Source organism: Mustela nivalis (genome assembly GCF_964662115.1).
Source record: "Mustela nivalis genome assembly, chromosome: 4".
In the NCBI taxonomy this organism is placed as follows: domain Eukaryota; kingdom Metazoa; phylum Chordata; class Mammalia; order Carnivora; family Mustelidae; genus Mustela; species Mustela nivalis.
Genome location: NC_139023.1, coordinates 9,313,876 through 9,319,875, shown reverse-complemented (window position 1 = coordinate 9,319,875; position 6,000 = coordinate 9,313,876).

Sequence of the window (6,000 nt, the reverse complement as noted above, 5' to 3'; positions counted from 1 at the left end):
TCTTTTGCCCATTTTTTGACACGATTATCTGTTTTGTGTGTGTTTAGTTTGAGGAGTTCTTTACAGATCTTGGATATCAGCCCTTAGTAGTGTCATTTGCGAATATATCCTCCCATTCTTTGATTTGCTGACTATTTTCTTTGCTGTGCAGAAGCTTTTGATCTTGATGAATTCCCAAAAGTTCATTTTTGCTTTTGCTTCCTTTGCCTTTGGAGACATATCTTGAAAGAAGTTGCTGTGGCTGATGTCAAAGAGGTTGCTGCCTATGTTCTCCTCTAGGATTTGGATAGATTCCTGCCTCACATTGAGGCCTTTTATCCATTTCTAGTTCATCTTTGTGTATGATGCCAGAACTGGAGAATTAACAACAAATTAAGCCAACCCCACACTCAAAAAGGAAAATAATCAAGATTAGAGCAGAGATTAATGAGTTAGAAACTAGAAATATAGTAGAACACATCAATGAAACTAGAAGCTAGTTTTTTGAAAGAATCAATAAGATCAATAAACCATTGGCCAAACTAATCTGAAAGAAAAGAGAGAGGACCCAAACTTATAAAATTATGAATGAAAAGGGAGAGATCATGACTAACACCAAAGAAATAGAAACAATCACCAGAAATTATTATCAACAGTTATATGCCAATAAGTTAAGCAACATAGACAAAAATGGATGCATTCCTGGAAACCTATAAACTTCCAAAACTGAATCAGGAAGAAATTGACAACCTGAATTGACCAATATCTAGTAACGAGATTGAAGCAGTGATCAAAAACCTCCCCCAAAACAAGAGCCCAGGACCTGATGGATTCCCTGGAGAATTATACCAAATATTCAAAGAAGAAATAATACCTATTCTCCTGAAGCTGTTTCAAAAAATTACTCAGTCGTGAGTACCAACACATGCTATAATGCGTATAAACCTCAAAAACATTGGGCTTAGTGACAGAAGCCAGGTTACATAATTGTAGAATTCTAAAAGGTCACATATTGTAGGACTCTATCTACATGAAATACCCAAAATAAATAAATCCCAAAGACAGAAAGTAGATTGGTGGTTGCCTGGGTTGGGTGGGTGGGAGGCATGGAAATGGGGAGGGACTACTTCGTGGGTATGAGGTCTTGTTCAGAGTGATAAAAATGTTTTGTAATTACTGTGAGGAAATGTTTCCACATTATGAATATAGTAAATGCCAATAAATTATACTCTAAAACGGTTAATTTTATGTTATGTAAATTTTAGTTCAATAAAAAGAATTAATCAACAGTAAATATAGTGGCCAATAAGCTTTTTACCAGCAGAGATAACTGGAGATTACTATGTTAAGGTGAGTTAATATCAGCTAAAGGCAAAAAAAAAAGAAACAAAACAAACAAAAAACCCAGGATTTAATTTGTCCATAAACTAATCCTTTCTTAAAGATTTTATTTGTTTTTTTTTAATTTAAATTCAATTTAGCTTACATTTAGTGTATTGTTAGTTTCAGGGGTAGAATTTACTCAGTCGTGAGTACCAACACATGCTATAATGCGTATAAACCTCAAAAACATTGCATACAACACCCAGTGCTCATTACATCAACTGTCTTCCTTAACGCCCATCACCCATTTATCCCTTTCCCCCACCCAGCTCCCCTCCAGCAACCCTGATTTTTTTTTCCTATAGTTAAGAGTCTCTTATGGTTTGCTTCCCTGTCTGTTTTTATCTGATTTTATTTTTCCTTCCCTTCCCCTATGTTCATTTGTTCTGACCTCATTAATTAGACAGCTTTCTATCTAATAGTTCTATATCTAAATTATCCTTAAACCAAGAAATGAAGTACTTTTGAGAACCTGCCCAAGCATTCCCGGTACTATACTATGTTTCATATAAATTTATATATTAACTTTCTGCTTTACATAATAAAAGTAGTCATGATAGTAACAAACCAATGAAAATCCACAACACAAATTATTGTCGTTATCTAACATCTACTGAGCCTTTAGTATTGCCAGGAATGGGCTAAGTGCTTGAGAAGCACCATTTCATTCACACTTCACATTTTAGTCACATTATTTCAGTACAATAGTAACATATGAGGTACTTTATTACCCTACCTTTTCCAGATGATGGCACTGAGACTCAGAGGTCAGATAATTTGACCAAGGTCAAAATCCAGTAAAAAGCAAAGACAAGGTTTAATTGAGCAGTCTATCTGCAGTGATAGGCATGGTTATGCCCCTGCTATGCTGCTATACACAGCACGTTGGCGGATTTGCTAAGCTCTGTTTCCCTGATGACTGGCAATTCAAGCATTAACAAAACTAAGTGAGTAACGAGGCCAAAAGGTGAGGACCAGATCACATTTGGTGGTAATCCAGAGTCCTAGAAAAGACCAGACTTGGTATGTTGACTACTTGATACACCCCCAGGCAAGGTTTATAGTTTCTTAATTGAACTATAATGGACACACAGTGCTATATTAGTTTCAGGTATACAACGTAATGATTCAGCAAGCATACACCTTATGTTATGCTCACCATACGCACAGCTACATCTGTTACCGTACAATGCTATCACAACACCATTGACTCTACCCCTCCAACGCTGTACCTTTTGTTCCCACGACGTACTCATTCCATAACTGGAAGCCTGAACCTTCCAGTCCTTTCACTCATTTTGTCCATCCTCCTATCCTTCTCCCCTCCAGCAACCATCAGTTTGTTCTCTGAATTTATGGGTCTGCTCTGCTTTGTCTCTTTAAGTGAAATAACATGGTATTTGTCTTCCTCTGCCTTATTCCACTCTGCATAATACCCTCTAGATCCACCCCTGGTATCACAATTGGCAAGATTTCATTCCTTTATATGGCTGAGTAATATTCTCCGTTGTGGATATACCCACATCTTCTTTATGCATTGACCTATCGATGGACACTTAAGTTGTTTCCGTATCTTGGCTATTGCAGTTGTAAATTGTAAATTTATTGTAATGCTACAATAAAAATGGGAATGCATATATCTTCTCAAATTAGTGTTTTGTTTTCTTTGGGTAAATACCCAGTAGTAGAATTAGTGGATCTTATGGTATTTCTATTTATAATGTTTTGAGGGACTTCCATACTATTTTCCACAGTGACTGCATCAATTTACATTCCTACCAATACTACATGAGGTTTTTCTTTACTTCACACCCTTGCCAACACTTACCTTTTGTCTTTTTTATTCCAGCCATTCTGACAGGAGTAAGGTGGTATCTCATCGTGGTTTTGATTTGTATTTCCCTGATGATTAATGACATCGAGCACCTTCTCAGGTGTCTGTTCACCATCTGTATATCTTCTTTGGAAAAATACCTGTTCAGGTCCTCTTCCCATGTTTTTAAATTGAAGTATAGTTGAGCTTTGCCATTTTTTAATTGGAGTTTTTTATGTGTGTTAAGTTGTGTAAGTTCTTTATATAAGTTATTTATCTCCTCATCATATATATCATTTGCAAATATCTTCTCCCAAACTAGGAAACCTATTAAAAAATAGTTCTTTTATAAATATTCTTTTTAATTCTTTTTTTTTAAATTTTATTTATTTATTTGACAGAGAGAAATCACAAGTAGATAGAGAGGCAGGCAGAGAGAGAGAGGGAAGCAGGCTCTCTGCTGAGCAGAGAGCCCGATGCGGGACTCGATCCCAGGACTCTGAGATCATGACCTGAGCCGAAGGCAGCGGCTTAACCCACTGAGCCACCCAGGCGCCCTATAAATATTCTTTTATTTAATAATTCATCCAGTGAATCACTAACATATTGGAGTATAATACCTATAAATAGGTTCTTCAATTTTAGACTCATAAAAGTGTATCTATTACAATAGGTTCGATTTTACAATAAAGCAGCAGCAAGGTGAGCCTGTAAAGTTGTGTCACTCTGGACAACTCTTTTAATCTACTTTGCCCAAGAGGTACAGTTTAGTCAAGAGACAAATCGTTTTACATATTCTATCCGGTAGATTTAATGGCAAAGTTCTACTAGATTCATATCAGCAGTTCTATATGATATACACTATTTTTTTTTAAAGCTTTATTTATTTGACATAGAGAGACACAGCAAGAGAGGGAACACAAGCTGGGGGAGTGAGAGAGGGAGAAGCAGGCTTCCTGCTGAACAAGTGATGCAGGATCCTGGGATCATGACCTGAGCCTAAGGCTGATGCTTAAGGTGCACCTTATTAAGGGGCCCTGGTATATGCTATTTTTAAATTTGGGTGCAAAATTAAACTTCCAGTTATTTATTCCTTAAGAGAAATAAATCACTGTTATGATCAAGTAATAGTTTATTGACACTTTTTAAAAAGATTTTATTTTAATGAGTGGGGGAGGGAGAGAGAGATGGAGCTTGCAGCAAGAGGGGCAGAAGGAGAGGGAGAGAATCTCAAGCTGACTCCCCCTGAGTGCGGAGACCAATGGGGGCTTCAGTCAGTGAGACCCTGAGATCATAGCCTGATCAAAAATCAAGAGCTGGATGCTTAACTGACTTAGCCATCCAGGTGCCCCAGTTTATTGAAACTCTAAATTGCCAGACATGTGCAGCCATTTTTAGGACTTGCTATAAAAAACAATAACATAGAAACATTATCCCTCAATTCATGAGAATTAGAGCACACCAACCCCACTTGGAATATATCTGTGACTATTTAAATGCGTATTTGTCATGTATATCACATATAATGTTAAAGATGCAGAATAAAGTGTACTGAACATCCCAGATGTGTCATGGTGCAAGTGAGAGGAAAATACTGATTTCTCAGAATGCTTGGAAAGTAAGAGTTCTGATTAATTAAACATTCTGGTTTATAAGAAATATTTCTACATTTCTGTAGTGTTTGAGAGACTCCTTAGGCAGTGTTTGTGTTGCCTATGGTATTTGTGAACACAGCAAAGTGACAATCTCTAAGAGTTAAGTATTTTTCTAATTTCTAAAAATTATTAATATTCTCACCTTGATTTGCACAAAGTGGACACTTAAAACAATATATCAATGGTCACAAAGAAATATAGATATCCCATGCTTATGGATCGAAAGAATAAATTGTTAAAATACCTATATTACCTAAAGCAATCTACAGATTTAATGCAATCTCTATCAAAATACCAATAGCATTTTTCACAGAACTAGAAGAAATGATCCTAAAATTTATATGAAACTACAAAAGACCCTGAATAGCCAAAGCAATTTTGAAAGAGAAAAACGAAACTGGAAGTGTCACAGTTTCAGACTTCAAGTTATATTACACTGTGATAGTGATCAAAACAATATGATACTGGCACAAAAACAGACACATAGATCAATAGAACAGAATAGAAAACCCAGAAATAAACCTACAATTATATGATTAATTAATCTTCAACATAGGAGGAAATAAAATGCAATGGGAAGGAGACAGTCTTTTATGCAAAAGAATAAAACTGACCAGTTTCTTCCATCAAACACAAAAATAAACTCAAAATGGATTAAAGACCTAAATATGAGACATGAAACCCATACAAATCCTAGAAGAGAGCACAGGCAGAAATTTCTCTGACATCAGCCATAGCAACATCTTTCTAGATATGTCCTGAGGCAAGGGAAATAAAAGCAAAAGTGAACGATTGGGACTACATCAAAAAAAAAAAAAAAAAAAAAAAAAAAAGGTTTCTTCACAGCAAAGGAAACCACCAACAAAACTAAAAGATAACATTTTGAATGGGAGAAGATATTTGCAAATGACGTATCTTTTTTTAAAATTTATTTATTTATTTTCAGCATAATAGTATTCATTGTTTTTGCACCACACCCAGTGCCCCATGCAAATGACATGTCTAATAAAGCATGAGTATTCAAAATATATAAAGAATGTATATAACTCAAAAATCTAAGTAATCCAGTTTAAAAACAGGCAGAAGACATGAACCGCCATTTCTCCAAAGAGGACATATGGCCAACAGACACGTGAAAAATACTCAGCATCACTCAAAATGCAAATCAAA